This window comes from Mirounga leonina, unplaced genomic scaffold (assembly GCF_011800145.1).
Source record: "Mirounga leonina isolate KUSES-001 unplaced genomic scaffold, KU_Mleo_1.0 Mir_488, whole genome shotgun sequence".
Lineage (NCBI taxonomy): Eukaryota > Metazoa > Chordata > Mammalia > Carnivora > Phocidae > Mirounga > Mirounga leonina.
The window spans coordinates 10699329-10722238 of NW_023270777.1; the positions used below are offsets into that span (position 1 = coordinate 10699329).

General features: G+C 51.3%; 1 protein-coding gene across 7 annotated transcripts in view; it reads right to left on the reverse strand.

The window, feature by feature from the left end:
• The window catches only part of EPN2 (epsin 2), an 83041-nt gene extending 64331 nt beyond the window's left edge, over positions 1-18710 (reverse strand). For all 7 annotated transcript variants that reach the window (XM_034989707.1, XM_034989706.1, XM_034989705.1 and 4 more), the window contains exon 1: positions 18600-18710. The gene's annotated coding sequence lies outside the window, so the exon portion shown is untranslated. The remainder of the gene's footprint in view (positions 1-18599) is intronic.
• Positions 18711-22910: the final 4200 nt, after the last annotated feature.

A 22910-nucleotide genomic window follows, 5' to 3' on the forward strand; every position in this document is an offset into this window, starting at 1 on the left:
AAAAAAAAAAAAAAAAAAAAAAAAAAAACCCTACATGGAGATACTTTTGACACCTGTCAGATTGGCAAAAATCCAAACATCTGACTATACCTCCTCTTGGTGAGGCTGTGGGGAAATGGGCACTCACACTTGCTGATCAAAGTACAAAATGGAACCTGCAGAGGGCAAGTTGGCAAAATCAATCAAAACCACAAACGTGTTTACCCTCTGCCTCAGCAATGTCCCCAGGGGACGTGACCCTCGGGTCCCCCTGCACGTGCCAGAAAGGATACACAGGTAAGGTTACTGGATGCAGGTGCATGATGCCAGAAACAACCTGAATGCCTTTGTATAGGGGATGGGACTGAAAACAAAATAAAACAAGAAAAACAGCTTTTGTTCCTCCAAAAAAAAGGAATACTACCTAGCTGAAAGATAATGACGACTCTCTCCAAGTACTGACATAGAAAAGTCTCTAGGCTACAGTGGTGGGTCAAAGAGCAAGGTGCAGAAGGGTATGTGTAGTGTGCCCTTTTCTCGAACAGAAAGAGAGAAATAAGGATATAAGTTTGTGGGCGCCTGGGTGGCTCAGTCGGTTAAGCGACTGCCTTCGGCTCAGGTCATGATCCTGGAGTCCTGGGATCGAGTCCCGCATCGGGCTCCCTGCTCGGCAGGGAGTCTGCTTCTCCCTCTGACCCTCCTCCCTCTCATGCTCTCTGTATCTCATTCTCTCTGTCTCAAATAAATAAATAAAATCTTTAAAAAAAAAAAAAAGTTTGTAAGTTTGTGTTTGTTTTATTTGCATAAAAAAACACTAAAAGGATATCCAAACTACTAAAAGGGGTTATCTATTAAGGAGAAGGGAGGTGGGGAAAAAGGCAGATGAGGTCAGAGGTGAAGGGCAAGATCTCTCAAAGGATACTTTAATATCTTTTTATTTTAGACCTATGTCAATGAGTTGCCTATTCCAAAGAACATTAAAAAAAAAAAAAAAAAATCAAAGCCGTTGGCCGACAGGTCCCAGATGCCGGTGGCCTGAGCAGCACAGGAGTGAGCGTGAGCCAGGCCCTCTGTCCTTCCGCCTGTCCATCTGTTAGAGCCCCCACCACAGCTGGAAAGCTGAAGGGCAGGCTCCAGCAGCTAGCCCTGCAGCAGTCTCTGCCAGGCTCCGCAGGTTTCACACCTGGAAGGCTGCAAATGGCCTGTGGTGGCCTTTCCCAACTGTCCGTAACTCTCCCCTGCACTGCCCAGAGATCCATGCACCCCCATCCCCACCTTCCCATCTCTACTCCCCCCTCCCCCTCCAGCTCCACGCCACCCCATGCAGGGCCCTGAGCAGGTCTCTCTCCGGTCACCAGGGGCAAAGGGAAGGGAGGGAAGAACAAGAAGCTAGGAGCACCCCCACCTGTGCAGCAAGTGAGTCCTCAGCATGGGCTACCAGCCAGGCAGCAGCAACAGTGCTGGGGGATGCGGATCGATCCGACACAACCCGTCTGCCAAGAGCTCAGGACACCGCCCACGGGGAGCAGGGAAACATAGCTGATACGCTACCATGGAAGCCCAAAGGGTACAGACCAGGTGTGGACCGGGCAAGGGGGTGGTCAAGGTGGGCGAGCGGCAGGCAGAGTGCACTCCAAGCCAAACGAATGGCTCGGTCCCCAGCGTGGCAAGTGGAGAGAGGAGAGCGGTGAGAGGTGAGGCCAGAAGAGAGCACGCAGGCCGCACAGGGACGGGCCCTGGGTGCCCTTGGCAGAGACCAGGGACTCTTCCTCCAGGCACTCTGGGGCGAGAGGAGGCCCGACCTCAGTCCCCATCAGAGAGCAAGCTCACCCACAGGCAGCCCACCTCCCCACCTGCAGCCCAGCCAGGGAAAGCGGAGAACAAAAGCTGCAGGTGAGGACAGGCTTTGGCCCCCAAAGGGGTGATACTCATTTGTCTGGAAATTTCCCTGTGAAGTGACTCAGTGCTCAAAAGATGCCAGATCAACGAGGTAGTGCACTCTCTCATCTTCAACAAAAACAGAGGCAAAACCGTATTTCTACACGACCTCCCGGAAGGAGAGCAACCTGGGGCAGACCGATTTAAATGATATTTCCATGAGCCTCACAGGGCAGTTCTTTTAGAAATCTAATTTCTGGGGCGCCTGGGTGGCTCAGTTGGTTAAGCAGCTGCCTTCGGCTCAGGTCATGATCCTGGAGTCCCGGGATCGAGTCCCGCATCGGGCTCCCTGCTCGGCGGGGAGTCTGCTTCTCCCTCTGACCCTCCTCCCTCTCATGCTGTCTCTCATTCTCTCTGTCTCAAATAAGTAGATAAAATCTTAAAAAAAAAAAAAAAAGAAATCTCATTTCTGAGAGCTCGACTCAGAAGCCAGGGGGTTACAGAATGAGGTTTTTCTCTTGAAGAGGAACATTTCCCCTTTCCAAATTTTAAATGGATTTCCTTCTTCCAATTTCAAAAACCACCACCAAAACCCTTCAGAATAGCTTTTAAATTTCTATCAGAAAGATTCCTTAAATATCCACCGGCTGGTAGTATGATGCAGCACACAAATGCAAACCTCAGAGTGACAAGTGTGTCTGAAGCCACCTGCCACCACCAGGCCCCGGGGGAGGCGGGGGGGACGCAGCACAGAGCAGGGCCTGCCCTCCTCCCGGGAGAGGCGGTCTTGTGGGAAAGTGACCTCTGTTCACGGGGGGCTGGCTCACTAACCGGCCAGGCGAGCGTAACACCAGTGGGCAGAGAATCAGGGACCCTCCCCCGGCGTGGGAGACCCGCTCACCTAACCCCTTTGCCTGTCCCCATGCGGCACCAGTGCCGAGGGCCCCAGAAGGAAATGACCAGCCGCTGACAGGTCACGGGTCTCCCTGAAGTGAGCCAGCTGACCCACGACCCAGACCCGCTCTCTGGGTTGGATCGGAGTGAGCTGGGGAACCTCAGGCAAACAGATTGCCTAAGGGAATTGGCCTGTGCCTTCTTCTGGGGACTTCTGGAGAGAGAGGCAATCAAGTGTGTGGTAAGAACGGGCTGCCACCCACCTCACCAACATCTCATCATGGGCTCGGCGTCACCAAAGGGAAAAGACACATTCAGCAACCAGAAGAGCCGCCGGCTCGACCGCTGCTCCTACCTCAGAATGGAAGACCGCGCTGGGGAGGCGGATCAGGTATCGCGTAGTCCTACTCTCTCATGTACATCACAGATGGGGAAACTGAGGCCCAGAGAGGCTGGTGTGGCCCTCTCTGGAAGCCTCTGAAGCGCACGCAGTGCCACTGGTCCTCGGTTCCCCTGTCCGGCTCTGAAGTCATCCTCCCCACTGACCACTTCCCCATCTCAGCACCAGCACCAACAGCCTCCCCCGCCCTCACCCACAGCCAACTGGTTAATCAGCCCTCTCCATCCGGCAAAGCGGAGAGTTCCCTCGTGGCCTCCCGGCGCCTCTGGGGGCTACAGACCCCGCCACCCCCAGCAAGGGAGAAGGGGACAAATCACAGGAAGTGCTGACCTCTTCCCGCCATGGCCATGGCCGTGGCCATTCAAGGGAAAGCTCTGCATCACCCCAGTGATGGTCACACACACCATCAAGATCCCTGGGTACTAAACAAACCGACAGCTTAGAGAAAACAGACCGAACTACCAACAGCGACTACAGTGAGAAGGCCATAGGTCAAGTTTGAGTTTGGTTCTTCCTACTTCCAAAGTTTCCTTGATGACCACTAAAAAACGCACCCTAAACATTCTCCGAGACTTAGGATAAAAGAGAAAATCAGCCTGGAAATGCTGTATTACAGATAGTCTATTTTGGTAGAGCGGACGGAAACACAATCAGAATTAAGCACAAACTGGGCCCCAAGCATGGGACGCGGGTCCTGAATGGCCCAAAAGACCTGGTTACAAAGCTGTACTCCTCCTAGGCAGGCCTGAGATCTTCAGAGTAAAATCCCAGTGGCTCCTCCCCAACCCTGGTCCAGGAGTGAAGGCTTCTGCGGTTCTGGCCACAGGGAGAAGTCCCTTGGAGCTTTCCCACTGGTTCCACTGGCAGGAAAACCACTGGAAGCCACATAATCCTTTTTACTCAGCTTCTCTGAGCTGCAACCACCCTACTTTGGGGTAGGCTGTCTCCCAGACTCCATCCTTTTCGTCTATTTATCCCTGCCTTGCTTGCTAAACAAATGTGAAATGGCCTAAAGCAGCGGGTTCCCAACCCACACATGTGAATCTTTGGGGAGCTCTGGAAACATACTTAGGCTCAGGCCCCCTCCCAGAACAATTAAAACAGAAGGTGGTGGGGCATGGGCATGGGCATTTAAAAAAAAAAAAAGAAGCTCCCCAAGTGATCCTGACAAGCAGAGACACCCAGAGCACGATGAAAAGCAAGTAAACAAAGAAATCCCGGCAATAAGGAAAGAAAAGGGGGGGGGGGGTGCTGGGTTAGAACCCAAAGTACAGGTCACACTAGAGCTAGCATGAACGACTGACTTTGAGCTGAGCCTCCTGACGGCCAAAGCAAAGAGAATTCACACTGTCCACAAGAGAGAAATAAAGCAGATGCACAGAAGTTCCTCCTTGTCCTGGGACCTGAGATGAACATCTCCCTGACACCCTCCAAAGGAGGACACACAGCATGATGCAACGAGAGTGTATGCCACTTCCCACCAAACAGGGCAGCCCTTGCGAAGGGTACCCACCAGTCAGCAACGGACTTATCCAGGGCTGTCCTCTAACTCCTTGCTAGAAATAAGAGCCTAACCGAAATCAACGTCTATATATACAATATGCTGCCAAATCCACTTCGTCTTCCTGAGCACGACGTACCTAACCTGCCACCCTGAACTCCAGCACCTTGTCATGACAACACAAGGACACAGACTCTGTTTACTGAGGCACAGAAATAAAGGAAGTGACTCATGAAAACACCAAGAACACTGCGTCTGTCCCCATAACGCAGGAGGGGGCAAAGTCAAGCATTTCCCTCAATGCTAATGCAGAGAAAGGCCACTGCCCACCCTCAGACCCATAGCTGTGGTCTCTCAGGTCTAAGAGCAGGGTCCCCCCCCCGCAAGATTGGCAGCCCGGGAAGCAGGCCTCACGGCCACCAAAACCAAAAAATAGCAGAAGAGGCCTCTGAGTCCCTTACGCATAGTATACTTTTCTGTTATGTATGATGTACTTCGGGAAGAAGTTCTTTGTAAATGTGTTAAAATCAATGGAATCAAGAAGTAACCACCCTCGTACCCCCTTATTCGTGACATTTTCTTTTGGATCCACGCATCGCATCACATTTCAAAGTAATCACTGACAAGTTAAAGTGGTAACTACTCCCAATCGCCAAAGGTGGAAACAACCCAAATGTCCATCAACAGATGAACAGATCTACAAATTGTGGTCTAGCTACACAATGGAATACTATTCAGCCATAAAAAGGAATGACACACGTGACCCCACAGCTGAACCAGGAAAACACTATGCTAAGTGAAAGAAGCCAGACACATATAGGGTCACATACGTATGACACCATGCACGTGAAATGCCCAGCACAGGCAAATCCTAGGGACAGAAAGCAGATTAATTCTTTTCAGGGGCCGGGGGATGGGAGGAATAGGAGCAACTGCTTAATGGGTATACGTTTCCTTCTGAGGTGATGGAAAAAGTCTGTTAACTATGCTGTGGCGATGACTGCCCAACAGTGTAAGTATACTTAATGCCACTGAATTCTTAACGCTTTGAAATGGTTACCATGATAAATTTTGTGTCACATGTATTTTACAATACAAAAATTAAAATAGCAAAATTGTCATTGTTTTGGGGTGCCTGGGTGGCTCAGTCGGTGATTTTGGCTCAGGTCATGTTTTCAGGGTCATGAGATCGAGCCCCACGTTGGGCTCCATGCTCAGCACGGAGTCCGCTTGGGATTCTGTCTCTCCCTCTCCCTCTGCCCCATCCCTGTGCTGAGCGTGCCCATTCACTTGCTCTCTCAAATAAATAATTAGTTAATAAAATCTTAAAAAAATAAATCTCACTGTTTTGCCCTAATAGAAGTGCTAACAAAATTCAACCCACATTAAGATTTTGTATAAAGATGGATCATTATTCCACACGTGCAGAAAGTCAGCTTCAACCCCAGAGCATTCAAAATCAAAATTAGGGGGCGCCTGGGTGGCTCAGTCGTTAAGCATCTGCCTTCAGCTCAGGTCATGATCCCAGGGTGCTGGGATCAAGCCCCGCGTCGGGCTCCCTGCTGCGTGGGGGGTCTGCTTCTCCCTCTGCCACTCCCCCTGTTTGTGTTCCCTCTCTCGCTGTTTCTGTCAAATAAATAAAATCTTAAAAAAAAAAAAAAATCAAAATCAGGATGGCTGGTGGCCAGTCTTCTCTTAAAAACAAGTTTCTGAAGAGTCCATATCTGCCTCTGCCAGTGATGCGTACCGAGGGCACTTACCCACGAAGTCTGCGATTTGCTTTGAAAGTAATCGAAGAGCAGGGAGGGGGAAGGATCCTAGATGGGAGCTCGCTGAACTGTATTTATATAATTGAAATTCTCCATAATGAAAAGTCTTGCTTTGTTTTCAAGCAATTCCCAAATCTTTAATATACTGGATAATGCTCTGCAGAGGTAAAGACTAGATGCCCTTAGGCTGTCAAATTCTGGTGGCTCCACCTGGTGCTCTCCACCTGCGCCCCACAGTTTAGGGTCACGGGGGCAGGCCTGTCCACAAGAGGCCACACAAAGGGCTCAGAAAAGAACCAGAGCCCCAGGTCACACTGCCAGGCAGCAACACATGGAGTCATCTGACCTAGTCCTTCACACTGCAAACCAATACATTATCTAGGCCTCCAACATGCCAGCCCAGAATTCAGCTATCAGCTAGGGGCAGGAAACCAGGAAATTGTTCACTGACATGCCTTTAACAGAGCTATGGGACCCCCGCCACTGCAGACAGAGCCCGCCTCCCAGATCCAAGGAAGGGAGAATGCTGCCAGGCTCTCGCTAGATGCAATAGGTTAAAATTGCAATTGCCTATCCACGTGCTTCACCTCCTCCTCCCTCTTCCAGAACTAGATGAGGGGTGGGAGGTAAGGCAGGTATCCCTCCCTGTTGTATTCCCAGTAGCTAGGAAAGTGCATGGCCTGTAGTAGGTGTTCAACTAAATGCCTGTTGTGTGATCCCGACTTTTGATGGATACCGCTCTAAAGGTGCATCATAAAGACTTGCTTCTCACAAATGCCAATGTAAGACATCAAATGGAAGGCACCAGAATGTACTAGGAGAAGACGAGAGACAAGGAGTAATGGTACAAACACTACCACCTAAAATAGCATCAGAGATGCTCTGGAATGTGAAGCCCGGAGTCAGAGAGAAGGGGGCATGGAGAGGAGGTGTGGGTATGTGCCAGGCACAGGAGGGCGTGAGACGAGCATCTAAAGCTCGGGCAAGGGAGGGCAAAGAGGAGGCTGGCAAGCTCCAAGACCCTGCACCCGAGGCACTGCCGTGACTAATGCTATGTGAGGCCCTGGGCTCCAGAGCAGGGCCCAGGCAACGAAGGGAAACGAGGAGGCATCATGGGAGGGGTGGGGGCTGCGGAGAACTGGCGCCCGAAACCCCTTCCAGAGACGGCGCCGACATTGGCGCTGACCCACTGTTGCCAGGCAACAGTGCAGGCCCCCAGCTGCCAAGCGTTCCGATTTGTCAATGAAGCTCCAAGTCCGCATTGCTCTGTAAGATCTCCTGATTTTCAGGTTGGCGACTCTGGTAGACAGAATTATGGCCTTCCAAAGATGTCCACATCCTAATCCCAGTTATAAGGCAAAGGGGAATGAAGGTAGCAGATGGGATTAAGGTTTCTAATCAGCTGACCTCAAAATAGGGACAGGAGCCTGGATTATCCAGTGGGCCCAATGTACCAGCAAGGATCCTTAAAAGTGGAAGTGGGAGGCCAAGGAATCAGTGTCAGAGCGATGCGGCCTGAGGACAGGACTAGCTACTGCTGGCTTTGAAGACAAAAGGGGCCACGGATCAAGGAACACGGACAGCCTCTACAAGCTGGAAAAGCCAAGGAAACAGATCTTCTCCTGAGGCCTCCGAGAAGGAACACAGTCCTGGCTACACCATGACTGTAGCCCCCTGAGACCGGTGTTGGAAGTCTAACCTGGACGACTGTTTGAGGCCCCTGCATTTGTGATCATTTCTTACAGCAGCCATAGGAAATTAATACAGCAACCAACTTTAATTTTTAAGAAAAAAGGAGGGGCGCCTGTGTGGCTCAGCCGTTAAGCGTCTGCCTTCGACTCAGGTCATGATCCCAGGGTCCTGGGATCCAGCCCCGCCATCGGGCTCCCTGCTCCGCGGGAAGCCTGCTTCTCCCTCTCCCACTCCTCCTACTTGTGTTCCCTCTCTCTCTGTGTCTGTCAAATAAATTAAAAAAAAAAAAAAATCTTAAAAAAAAAAAGGACAAAGGACAGTAGAGCCCAAACAAAACACATCTGTGGGCTAAATGGGGCCCGTGCACCACTTTTGTCTGGTCTACTCCAAGGCGAGTTGAGGGCTGGGCATCTCCTGGGTACTCAGCACCGAGCCTGGCCCAGGCGCTCTCTGACACGCATCCCAGGGTTAGCTGCTGGGTCCCTTACCTTCACAACCCACTCATAAAATTCTCCAGGGGTTTCTGGAGAAATAGAGCTGCTTGGGGCACCTAGCTGGCTCGGTGGGCAGAGCACGCAACTCTTGCTCTCGGGATCATGAGTTCAAGCCCCATTTGGGCGTAAAGCTTACTCACCAAAAAAATAAAAAAATAAAAGCTGCTTGAGGGTAAGTGTAAGGAGCTCCATTCCCAACGGACCTGTTAGCCACAGCACCACAGACGTAGACAGACGCAGATGGGGCCAGACCTCACCCCAGGACCTGAGAAACTGGCCTACAGTAGAGGGTGAAAGCGGTTAGAACCCTTCTCTACTCTGCCTTCTGCACACACAGAGAAGTGAAGGCTGTTCAGCTCCCTGGGGAAGCCTCCAGGCCCTCCCTGCCAGCCACCCACAGGGCACTCTCTTGCTCAGTGACTCCCCAGCACCGACAGCAATGAGATCACTTTGGGGTTTTTTTTTAAACAGCAGAGGAACACTTTTCAAAGGAGCTCTTTTCAGTTTCCCACGTTCAGAGCGGAGCAGAGCTGCTCTGATCAGAGGCAAAGTGGAGGACCCAGAGCACTGCCCACTCAACCATCGAAAGGTTGTGTGAAAGCCACGTCCCAACTCACAGCGCGCTAAGCACTTGGCCGGTTCTGCCGCATATCCAGCCCTCCCTCCTCTACACCCACCCAGCTCAGCCCGAGCCCGAGCCTGCCCCTGCCCCTTCGGGCCTTGGCACAGTGCTGTTCTCTGGCCCCAAGGCCTCTCATTGGTGTCCCCCAGAGCTCCCACTTGCCCTTCAAGACTCTACCTACCCATCATCTCCTCTGAAGCCTTCTCTGACACCCAGATCAACTCTCGGTATCTGATACCACTTTTTCAACTTCTCCCTCCCCAGGCTGCCATTACTTTTCCCTCCATCAGAAGCCACTCTCTGCAGATCATGAGCTTACTTGAGGGCAGAAACTTGTATCTTGTCATCCATGCATTCCCAACCTACAGGGCACACTACGTATGTGCTCAATAAACACTGCAGATGGAATGAACTGGACTCTAATTTTTTTCTGACAATATCATAAATTATGATACGGTGATATGCATTAAATGCACCGGTAAAACCTCCCTTCTGCTCTTCGACTAATCAAGTGACTCAGGTACCCTAAATCCCAACTGTCTTTAATAGAATTACTTTGAAGAAATGTAGCTTTAAGGTTTACAAGTAGTGTTTGCTGCAGTCATTACAATTAGAGGCGGAGGAAGGAATCTGCCTCGCACGCAGGCTTGAAGGACCAGGTAAGAACCCGCTGTGCCTGCTCCATAGGCCCGGCTGCGGAAGGAGGATCAGCAAATGAGTGGGGAACCCTCTTTTCTCCTGCCCTCACAGGGTTTACACTCTTGGCTACACCAGCCCCCTTTGGCCAAGGAGCTCAAAGGCAAACTTCAGCAGCCTGGGGGGTGGGGGGGTGCAGTCATCTCTCCCTGGCGTGATTCCACCTTCTCTGCCGCCCCCTCCCTCTTTCCCGAGCCAGTCCTCAGCTACTCCACAGGAGCTCAGGGCCCAGCACCCCATATCTCACCACCGCACAGGCTTCTGGCTCTCTTCTGCCTCCAATTTTCTCCCACCTTCTAATCCTTGACGCTCCCTGAGGCTCCCCTGAGCATACAGTTCATCTCGTCAGCCCACACAAACCATGAAAATCATCTGGGGCACTTCTAAAAAAGCTACTGGCTCTCCCTCCATGGTCTGGGGTGGGGCCCCCTCACAAGCATTTTTAAAAAGCTTTCCAGGCCATGTGATCTGCAGGTGCAGCCAAGGATAAAAAGTGCAGGCTCGCAGGCTGTCCCATCCACACTTCCCAGCCAGCACCAAGGCCTCCAGGGCCCCTGCCTCTCCCCGAACAGACCCGGGCTCCAGGACCTCCCTTCACGCTGACGCGTACCGTGTGCTGTCTCTGGAACTGTGACCTACCCAGTCTCACCAACCTGCCCGGTCAGGCCCTGCCACAGGGCCCCTCCCCACACACTTGAGCTCCCTACTGCCACCACCACCAAATCCCAGGGCCGCTGCCTCGTCAGAGCCAACAGCCACCCGGCCACCTTAGTCCTCACTGTTCCCAGCGGGCATCCACTCTGCAGAGCTGCTTCTGTGAATGTGGGGATGTGAGGTGCCCCAGCCCACCCCAAGCTTTGCCCCCTGCTGTTCCCTCCACCTGAAATGCCTTCCATCTGTCTTCTGTACCTGGACCCTGTTCCCTGTCCTTTGAGGGCCACCTCAAATCCTGCCTTTCTCCCTGACGTCTTCCCTGACCCTTCCAGATTTTTCTCCATTCTCGATGCCCTGACAAAGAATCAAAATCACAGCTCAGCAAACCACCAGCTTCTAATTGTCTCACAAATGTTAACTTTGTCTTCTCAATCGGTGGCAGGAAACATGGCATTTCATTGACACCCATCATTTTGACTAGAGATCACATGCTGCGTATTTTCCAGGCCGACACTGACCTCAAATATTCTGCTCTAATGTCATGAAACGGTCCTTGATTTGATGCCCATACGTCTACATCAACTGGACTGCTTCTCATAAAGTGGTATCAAAATTCTTCCCCTTGTCATGTGTTTCCCAAATTTTTGGACCCAAAGTACAATCATTATACCCCAGGACAGCAATGGATACCAAACAGGCGCTCATGGAGAGCTTGCTTGCAAGTAAAAATGTGACTTTTCAGGCTGTCACCGTTCCTCCACTGCCAAGGCTTTCGCGGGGAGGGAGGTGGGGGAAAGAGGGCAGACTCTGAACAGCCAACCTCTAGCTCTCACGATTTATTCACCTCAGCCTTAAAGAGCTTACCAAACAACAAATTTCAGTCCAAACCTCCAGGGCCTCCACAGAGCGCAGGGCAGGTACCCACACGTAGCTGTTTACCATTCCTTGGCTGGGGAGCTGCAGGCCATTTTCAAACCTTGGGAAAGTGATCACACCCCAACCTCCACATACACTGTTAAGACCAGAAAAAGCACCCAGTTGCTGTAAGTCATATGTTAATTGCCTGCTGAGGGAGGAGACACTTTATATTTTTATTTATAGAACTTTTTAAGACTATCGCGTTCTTCTGTAGGAACCTGATCACGTTTTACCAAACAGCATTAACCAGGAGATTTTTTTTAGTCCTTAATTCCCATGCGTCATGTTTACAGAGCCAGTGTGCAGAGCTTCAGGATTACAGAGTAAAAAAGAAATGAGCCCTTTCCTCGGAGCAATTTGGCCAATTATTGTAACACAGTTTTGCAAACACAGAAACCCTTACCAGCCCACACAGACTTCCTCCCAGCCAAGTCAGCTGGGGTCCTCCCAGGTCCCCGCTGTACGCTACCAGGCAGATCGAGGTCTTTGAATTGACTTCCGTGGCCCCAGACAGGGAGGGGAGGGGTCGTCACAGAAATGGCTTCATGAAGCTCCAAAACCGGACAGGTATGGGACTGGCTGGGGGCGCGGGAACAAGCCTGACCCCTCTGAGCCTCAGTCTGCTCATGTGTGTGTGAAATGCGTACCCCCCAGGGTTGCTCTGAGGGTACAGCAAGGCAATGGGAGCACCCGGCAGGCCTGCAGGGTGAGGTAGTGGAAATAATGTGGTTTTGAATCTGACACAGTGACAGCAAATACCAGCTGGGGTAACTTACTGGCGGTGTGGCCTGAGGCAGGTGGCGGAATCCCTCTGAGCCTTAGTTTTTGCATATTCAAAAAGCGAAATAGTGCCCTTGAAGGATCATAATGAAAATTAAATTAAATATTGTGCCTAAAAGGAGTAGCATAGGGCCTGGCACACAGAAGACATTCAAAAACTGTCAGGGCGTGCGCTTGAGAGCGCTCGCTCTCTCTCTCTCTCTCTCTCTCTCTCTCTCTCTCACACACACACACACACACACACACACACAGGTTTGGTTTTGATGGACAAGCTGATAATTACTATTGGTGGAAAACAATTTTCTCCCCCAAACTCTAAACACCAAAGAATATTAAATCAATCTGAACCGTTGGAGGGAGGAGGAGTGACTTCCATTAACACCAGTGGCCATCCCTAATGGCCCCGTGGGAGTCTGCCTGGTGCCCTGACTTTCTCAGCTGCATTTCTAAAAAGCCTTGACAGTGAACATCTTGTTGATGTGCAGGAACGATGAACCGGCTTTTCTAACAGAATCCTGGACTTACTGCCTCTCCGAAGGGCACTGACGTCTCACAGCCCCTTCGTGAAGGAACACACCCCGACTAACTCGCACTGTGATGATGCCTGGGACCACAGTCCCAGTTCCGATCACGTAAGAACAAAAGTGAAAACATCTCTTTGACAAACTAAACTCCCTTCCCAAGGGTCATGCCATCATCTTCTGAGCAATCCGGGTACATTTCAGAGGCAGAAAAGCACTGCTGTGTTTGAGTGTCCCGGCACAGTCAGGCACCCCTTCGTATTCGGTCCTCTGCGCCGGGGTCCCCAGATCTGGTTCCTGGGCCAGGAACAGCAGTAGCACCTGGAAACTGGCTGAAAACGCACATTCTCAGGCTTCACCCCAGACCTACTGAATCAGGCTCCCTGGGGGTAGAGCCCGGCAATGTGTCTGACAGGACTTCTGGGTGATTCCAACGCACGTTTGGAGTCTGAGAAACACCCGTCTCTTCTGCAAGATGGTTATTATTAGCCCCACTTCAGAGATGAGGAAAACGTAGCTCAGTGATTAGAGTGCTCAAAGCCACCCAGCCAGGACACCAATCTGTACCCACGTCTGATTCCAAAGCTATTTCTCACATGGCCTTTGTAGCCAAATTGTCTGTACCATTTGGTGCCCTCAGTTACTGAGCCACCGGGATGTGACGATGACATTAGCTTCAGAAGGGTGGGAGTGAGAGGAAGGATGAAGCCTGCTCTCAGAAGTGATTAATTATGGATGCTTTTAAATCCACATCATGCATCAGCCCTAGACGGTAGGCCATCCCTCAGGACGAGCCTGCTTTTCCCTGTTCCATTTATCAGCGGGGTTGCCATGTAGAGAAGGGGGGTGGGGGAGTCCCTTCATTTACAGCCCTCTGTGCACCCGCTGCCTAGCACTCCTTTGAATAGAAAGAGAAGGAAGTTACCTATTCTGTCTCCAGAGCGCTTGAGAGTGCAGCCTTGACCGAGAGGAAGGCTTTTCGGTGCCCAGGCACAAAGGTTCCAAGTACGTGGGGATGCTGGGAATGAGTCACCAGAAAGAATCCAACGCATGTACACGGAGCATTTTAACAATGTTGCGGGTCTGGTTCAAAGGAGGCAGGCCTTTTTTTTTTTTTTTTTTAATCTAACCCTGAATCTGGCGTCTATCAGTTCAAGTGGTTCATTAAACTCCTGACATTCAACCCACAGTGCTTTCACAGATCCCAGGTTAGAAAAAAGAAATCTCATTCACCATTCCCAGCCTTCTACATAGACTTGGTGGTGATTTTCAAGATTGCAAGTTTATCCTATAATTTAAATGAGTACACCTAACACTGAGGGGCTTTATACAGGAGCTGGTGGGGTAGGAAGCCAGGTTTGGGAATTATACAGACCTTGGCTTGACTTCTGGCTGTGCTAGTTCCTCACAGGTTACTTTCCCTCTCTGGGCCTGCCTCTGTTTTTCCACTGGCAGATGGGTGGGGTAATCCCATCTTGTACGGTTGGCTGTTTCTTGTTTTGTTTTTTTTTTAAGTAGGCTTCACGCCCAGTGTGGAGCCCAACATGGGGTTGAGATCAAGACCTGAGCTGAGACCAAGAATAGGACACAAAAGGGGGCACCTGGGTGGCTCAGATGGTTAAGCATCTGCCTTCCGCTCAGGTCATGATCCTAGGGTCCCGGGATCGAGCCCTCCATCGGGCTCCCTGCTTGGTGGGGAGCCTGCTTCTCCCTCTCCCTCTGCTGTTCCCCCTGCTTGTGCTCTCTCATTCTCTCTGACAAATAAATAAAATCTTTACTAAAACAAAATAGGACACTAAAGACCTGAGCTGAGATCAAGAATAGGACACTTTGAACAGACAGCCCATTTTTGTTTTCCTATGTTATACGTTGATGTGAAGACAAAATGAAATTATATTTAAAAAAATAATAATAAAGTCTGCTGACACAACTTTGCATTTCAAGACATAAAAAACTTAACCACATGACAGGAAAACAGATCTAGTCAAAAAGTCCACAGATGGGTTACACTGAATACACTCACTTAAGGGCCCCAACACTTATTTCACTCTATCTGTTTTTCTAAGTTTCTATTTTTAGACACCCCGAACAAGCTAAATCAAACCAAAGAAAATTCCATTGACAAAGTTATCAGAAAGTTTGTCAATTTTCAACAACTCAACAAGATGGACATAAACAGTCATTTCACAATGCAGCTGACAAAAACAAAATGTGCTCGCTCCCACCCTCGACAATCTTAGTTACATCATCCCACGGCATTCGTCCGTTGTCAACCTGCAGTAGGCCTCGAAGCCAGTCTCCTCACCTCTGTGAGACTCAGTTTCTCAAATGAGGTAGCACGTGTAAGAGTATTTTCCAATCCAACAAACCCATTCGAATCCCAGCGCCATCACTTACTAGCTGTGTGACCTTGAGCACATGGCTTAAGCCTCTGGGTCTCAGTTTCCTCAACTGCAGAAGGGGGCTCATATGCCTGTGGCTGATGATACCCGTGTGTCACATAACATGACATACCCATATGACGTATGACTGTCGGGCTAACAGTAGTGGTTTTTGCAAGAGCGAAGACAGAACAGTAGAGCCTGTGGTAGGGGATCAATAAAAGTTTGTTCCTCGGCCCCCAGGACTACTCACTCACATCCCAGAATTTTACTGAGCATCTCCCATGTGTCAGAGACTGAGGTGGCCTCGAAGATGTCTCAGATGCCCCAGATACAGAGATCTGGAGAGAAGAGCCTGAGGGACCCAAACACTGGTGGAGCTGGCTGGCAAAGGCTTGACAGAAGACGTTCGTTTAAACTGGACACATGAATAGCAAGTTCAGCAGACAAATGGGGGACAGAGTTTGAACTAGAAAATTCCTCATATTCCCACCAACCTCAAGTTCCCCAAATGCAAGCCCTTTCATTTCGGCAAGACTCACAGTCACCAGGTACTCATGCCACGAAATGACAACCACCACCGTCATCCATGCCCCATCAATCCGACAGGAAGGTTCCGGGGGACGGAAGGAACAACTGCCAAAAAGCCTTAAAAACTTTAATGCGCTTCCCAAGAGTATGAAAGGGACAATTCCATGCATGAAAATTTCTTGGCACTTTAGTCCACAAAGAACTGGAAGTTACCCTCTTCCGAATGAAATCTTTTAAGAAAAAAAAAAAAAAGCTCACTCTTTAAGTTTTGGAAGAGCCAAGCCATTAAAACAAGTCCTAAAAACCCTTTTAAACTAAAACTACTTTTGTAGGACTCTTATCAGAATCCCAACTCTTGGGTCGCCTGGGTGGCTCAGTCGTTAAGCGTCTGCCTTAGGCTCAGGTCATGATCCCAGGGTCCTGGGATCGAGCCCCGCATCGGGCTCCCTGCTTGGCGGGAGGCCTGCTTCTCCCTCTCCCACTCCCCTTGCTTGTGTTCCCTCTCTCGCTGTCTCTCTCTCTGTCAAATAAATAAATAAAATCTTTAAAAAAAAAAAAAAAAGAATCCCAACTCTTAGGAAATCCGCACGTTACCATGGAAGACAGCTACACTAACAGGCATCAATTATATTTCTACAAGGGCTTTTTTTTACAAGGGATGGGTCATTTTCAAGGCTGCATACATAGGTATCATCACTTGCAAGTTACATTTCCCCCTTCTGCAGTTGAGGAAACTGAGACCCAGAGGCTTAAGCCATGTGCTCAAGGTCACACAGCTAGTAAGTGATGGCGCTGGGATTCGAATGGGTTTGTTGGATTGGAAAATACTCTTACACGTGCTACCTCATTTGAGAAACTGAGTCTCACAGAGGTGAGGAGACTGGCTTCGAGGCCTACTGCAGGTTGACAACGGACGAATGCCGTGGGATGATGTGTTTGACATAACACACCTTGCTGCGATAGAGTTCTCCACCGAACTTCCCATCTGTCAAACTCAAGGTTCAAGGAAGTAGAAAGCTTGTGTAAACCGGGAGAGCTCAGGACATCCCACAGGACCATCCAAACTTGCTCCTGGTCCAGGGCCCTGTGGGATACAATCCTGTATCGTGTCTTACAATAATTTGCACTTTACCCAACTCTTTCCAAGCCAGTATCTCTCTCCTTCAACGCTTACAGAAGAAAAGCCCAGTGGTAACAAGACCAAGCCCGTATTAAAACTAAAGAAACTAGTAAGCTTTAAAAATATAAAAGTAAAAATACAGATAAAGAGCAGATCTTGGTGGCTTCTGACACCATCACCGATCTCAAATACAATCAATGGAACAAGTCAGGAAAAAAAAAAAACTGTAAGTCCCTTCTGATGTTCATTTAAATACAGATGAAAAAACTTAATTATCAGTGCAAACTCAATCGCTGCTGTGCAGGATTCAGTATATGATTCTGCCAGCACCTATCATCTGGTATCTAGAGCTACAAGATGTACATGTTTTCTGCCAAATCTTCAGTATCTTACGTAATTGGGAGGAGGGGGAGTAATTAAAATTCACCTTTTTCAATCCTTTTAACCTCCTGTTCCAACCTTTTCTTTCACAGGGCATTCTTCTGAGGTAGGAAGGAAGAACTCAACACTTCACATCTTTCCCATTATCTTGTGTGAATGTTAAAAATAAAAGGGAGGAGGGGGTGTTATCCTGAAGATCTCTCTAAAAAAATTCTAAAATGTGCGGAGAGAGCACCCCAGAGACCAAGCTTCTAGTTCTGTCAGTGACACAGGATCACTGCGTGACCTTGGGCAAATCACTGCATCTCTGGAACCTCAGTTTCCCCCATATGAACCCCAACATGCGCAGGCCCCGTCCTCTCTTAAAAGCACAGAGTTCAGATGCGTCCCCAGGACAAAACAGTGAAGGGACCCCAGGCCGTGCCCCTGGGCGGCGGAATGGACTTTCACAGGCCCCTGCCGGGGTTTCTGGGGAGAGCAAGCTGCCCCCACCCTCCCCAACCCCTCCGCAAAGCCACTGGGCCAACTTCAGGTCGGAAACAAAAACCTGTTGGCACGGACTCCTCTAGGAAGGGCCAGCCTCTCCCAGCGCGCTCTGCTCGGGGGGAGCCGCCCCACGGGCAGGGAGGAAGGGTCTCCTTGAAGAGGCCGGCCCCCACGCACCCATTCACCCACCCGGATTAGCCGAACGGGACCGCCGGGCGGGGTCTCTGCCATCCCACGCGGAACAAAAGGCATCTGGAGCCAGGCTCGGCCGCCCCCGTCCCCGCTGTGCTGTGGGGGTCGGGGGTGGGGAGGGAGAACCTGGTCCCTGGGGAGGGAAAAGGGCCCCGCTCCAGCCCGAAGGAGAGGGGGCACGGGACGGGATCCTGGACAGAGAGGACCCCTCCCCCGATTCCTGGAGGAAACAGGGGCTCGGCTGTGCACGGGGGCGGGAGGAGGATCGGGCTCGGCTCCGGAGGAAAGGGGGGCCTGGCCCGAGGAGGGGAGGAAAGTGCTCCGGGAGGTGGGGCGGGGTTGTTCCAAGCTGAAAGGTAGAGGATGAGGGCCTGGAGGGGGCTCCTGGATCTGGGGTGGGAGTAAGAGGAGCGCCTGACTCGGAGGATGTAAACGGAAGAGCTCCCCGATAGGGAAATGGGGGGGTCCTTGCAGCGGAAAGAGGGATCCATATGGGGAGGGGGCTATGCTCCAACCCGTGGGGCGGGGCCTGCTTGGAAAGAAAGCGGTCCCACCTGAGGTGGGGACCCCGCTGGGGCAGCTGGGGTGCATGCTCTGGGGGGCTGGCAGGAGGGGAGCGGCGCCGTGAGGGCGTCCGCGCCCCGGGGAGGGGAGGGTCCGCGCCCCGGGGTCCCGCTCCCGCCCCCCGATGCTCGTGGGCCCCGGCTCACCTTCGCTCCTCCGGGCCTGCCCGGGTGCGCGGCTGCGGCCGCGGGGACCGCTGGGGAGGCGGGAGCGACCGGAGCCTGCGGAACCGCCGCCGCCGCCGCCGCCGCCGCCGCCGCCGCCACCGCGTCTAGCTCCGTTTGACACCCACACACCAGCCAACATGGCGGCCGGGAGGGGGCGCGCCGGCTGCGTGCGCGCGCCCGCCGACCCCGCCCTCCACCCGCCGAGGCCCCGCCCCCGCGCCGAGGCCCCGCCCCCGCGACCTCCCCCCACATACCCTCGACCCCAAGCGCAGCGCCCCGCACTCCAGCGGCGCCCCACGACCTACGCCGGAATCCCTCAAGCATCCCCCCCAAACTCCACACACGCATCTCGACGACCCCCCAACCACCCGCAAACCCTGGCAAATTCATACTCGAACCCACGCACTCGGCAGCCTTCGCTCAGACCCCCCGCAAAGAACGCCCGTCCCATACTCCACACGCATCTCGCCATCCTCAGGCACTCACACAGGGCCCTCCATCAGCGCTGAAACCCCGTTCTTAACCTTGCAGTATGCACTTGAAAACATTATTCCAAAAGGGGCTTCTCTCAGGAGGTAGAGCCTGGAAGGGGCCAGGGGCTACTGGGGCGCTGGTCACCTTCGGTTTCTTGAGCTGAATGCCATTGTCACAGGTGTGTTCACTTTGTGAAAATTCACTGATGTACACTTTAGATGTAGGCACTTTTCCGTATGTGTGTTAATACTTCAATAAAACACACTCAAAAATCGTTCTGAGAAGGGATGCCTCGGCTTTGCTAGATTGCCAGAGGGATCCTTACGCTAAAAATGTGGAGCCCTTGGCTCACCGTCATCCCCACACGAGGAATTTACAGACTCACCGCTTCACACGGCCTGAAACTCACAAGAGCAACAGCAACTGCCCCCTCCGCCTGGTTCATCCAGTGCCCAAGAGGCACCTGCTATGTGCCAGGCTCTGTGCAAGGCTCAAAAGGAGTCGAAGACAAAGCTGGACAAGAGGCAGACCTTGGAGAGGTTCCTGGGACCTCACAGCTGACTAACCTACTCCAGACAGGGTCGGGTCAGCAGAAACCCCTCACAGAAGAGTCTGGGGTGTGGTTCAGGGCTCGCCAGGTTGGCACACAGCACCATCCCTGTTGCCTGTGTTCCAAGGAGGCCCAGGTGACATCAACACTCTGCCAAGCTCTGGTTTCAGGGAAGCTGTGTCCATGAGTCCCATTCTGCCCTCACTTACTAAGAGACCTTAGACAAGTCATTGCACTTCTCTGAGCCTTATATACCTCCTCCCTATGAAGAAGCCTGGTGGATGAAGACCTCCCTTCTGTTCTTCCAAGCTGGGATCTAGACTTCCCTTCTCAGGGACAAATATAAGAGCGAAAGGAAAGGGGAGAAGAGAGAGAGAAACAGAGGGAAGGGGAGGAAAGAAAGGAGAGGGAGGGGAAGGACAGAGAGGGGAGGAGGGGAATGGGGAGAGAGAGAGAGAGAGACTAACACATTTGTAAAGTCACCTGGCCATTTTTCCTCTATAAAGTCCAGAGCTGGTAGTTCCAGATGCTAGAAACTCCTCCCCATGGTTTGCAACCCCTCCCACTGCTCAATGTCCCTTCTCCACCAGGAGAGTGAATTAGCCTTATGGCAGGAACCTGAGCTCCCTGTTTTTGAACTTGGCTGGCCCCTCCTCTGGAGAAGGCTCTCAACCAGTCTAACACTCCCTGTAAACTGCAACTCACTCTTTGCTGGGCCTTCTAGAAGAGGAGAACTTTGTATGAAATCATGGCCCCTGTCCTCAGAGTTTGCAACTTCAGATGAATTATGCACACACACCGTGGGTTCCCCGGTGCAGGCTTGAGTGCTTTACCTAGGTAGTGCTGCCCAATAGTTCTTCCTGCAGTGATAGAAATATTCTCTAGCTGTGCCATCCACATGTGAGCACTTGGGATGTGGCTAGCGTGACCCAAGGAGCTGAATTTTTAAGACCTTACTTAACTTTAATTAATGAACTTAAATAGCCCCATGGGGCTGGATGCTACCACACCAAACAGCGGCTGGCCTAAACCTCACCACAGCCCCACAAGGTGAGCAGTCTTACTGTCCACATCTTACAGATGAGAATTTGAGGTTTGGAGAGATGCCAGGGCTTGGTCATCCAGGCCAATTTTTTTCTGCGTATAGAGCCCATTGCCTTCCCCACCCAGCTAGCAAGTCTGCGTAGCCACAGAGATAAAATGCAAACTTTGGGAAGAGACCTGGATACAGATAAAGAGACAATGAGGGGGTGCCTGGCTGGCTCAGTTAGAGGAGGAATGCAACTCTTGGTCTGGGGGTTGTGAGTCGGAGCCCCATGTTGGGTGTAGAGATTACTTAAATAAATAAATAAATAAATAAATAGACTTAAAAAAAGAGAGAGAGAGAGAGAGCTAATGAGCTTAAGTACAGCCCAGGAAGTAAACTGGAGAGCAGGAGATTGAGCCAGGCTGGGGAGTGGAGGAGGGCCCCCTGAGGCTGAAAGACCACCACCCAAGTGCAAGGTCAGAGGGGGCATTCCTGCACTCCTCCAAGTCCCTTCTCCTTCCGCACTGCTTTGAGATGTGAAGCATCTCACCACCTTTCATGGTCCCTCTCTGAATTCACCCTCACAATGAGCCCTTAAGGTCAACAGTCCTATTCCTCTTTTACAGATGAGGAAACGGAGGCAGCAGACAGCCGTGCTGGGATCCAAACCCAGGTTCTGGTCCAGAGCGTGGAAGCACAGGGCTGGAGCACACACCTCCATCTGCCCTCCCTGGTGTAGCCGGGGCACAGGGATGCACAAGCACCTGTCTCCGGGGGTCCCAAACAGACCAGTTTCGACCACCCGCACAGACAAAATCCAAAGGCAGAGAGACAAGTGGAGGGGTAAAACAAGAAAGGAATTTATATGAGGCCAAACCAAGAAGAAGGTTGACTAGCTTCTCAAAGACTGTCTCCAAAGTGCTGAAAATACTTCCAGGTTTACGCAGGAAAATGTGGGACAAAGGTCTGCGGTCCCCGCAGGTGGGCAGTAAAGATCCGTCCATCATTGTCTTGGAGTGGATTGCCTGCGGGTGGGGTCTTGCTGGGTCAGGGCAGTTGCTGATTGCTTAACCTGGTAGTTAGTTCGGTTCCCAGCACCAGATGCTTTGCCCACAGGGTCTTTTACCAGAGGGAAGAGATAAACTGGAAAGAAGTTAATCAATTGGAACATTTGAGGTCAAAATGGATGGAAAGCCCTCTTTCACTAGGATTTGGAGGTTGGTTCCAGATGCATAGTGAGGCAGTGACTGGGGCTGGTCAGAGCGGTGTTTCAGGAAGCATCGAGATGGTCGCATCGAGATGGCCGTGCAGGCCAAGGGATATCTTGGGTTAGGGAGGGAGGGCATGTTGAGTGAAAATAATTAATGCGGGCGCCTGGGTGGCTCAGTTGGTTAAGCCACTGCCTTCGGCTCAGGTCACGATCCTGGAGTCCCCGGATCAAGTCCCGCATTGGGCTCCCTGCTCAGCAAGGAGCCTGCTTCTCCCTCTAACCCTCCCCCCTCTCATGTACTCTCTCTCTCTCTCATTCTCGCTCTCTCAAATAAATAAATAAATCTTTAAAAAAAAGAAAAGAAAAGAAAAGAATTAATGCAGGATAGTCGGAAAAAAAGGCAGGCACAGACAAGAGCCCTTCCCTGTCCCTCCCACCCTAAGAGGAAACCACCTTTAAAAGGATTTTACACCACCCTGGAAGGAGCCCTCCACCCTTTCCCCTGTGATAGGTAGATGACAAAAACCTGATTGGATGACAGAAGCAGGGAGGGTTAATCAGATTAAAACAGGCCGTCAACAAGCCCAAAACTTTGGTGGCAATCCTCTCAGGTCCCCTCCCTCTTCGGGAGATTTGTACTTTTGCTCAATAACTATGGATCAATAAACTTTGCTTTCATCTGGACTACCTCTTCAGTCTTTGAAGTGTCATGACCAAGAACGCCGGCACTAAAGGAAAAGAAATCCTGTAACAGAATCACCTAGTAAAGGCGCAGAAGGAGGTCCCAGGGATCTTCACTGAAGGTTTGAACTCTAGATTCAAAACCCTTTGGCCAGCAGAAAGAGCCCTGCCTTGGGAATCCAGAAACACCTAACTTCTTATCCACTGATTTGCTGCTTGAGCTTGGCCATGTCACTGCTTGGCCATGTCACTGCTCCCCCGAGGCCTCAGTTTCCTGATCTGTGAAGTGGGAATAATCCTTCCCACCTAATGGGATTGCACTTTGGTTCAGAATGAAAAAGCAGAGGA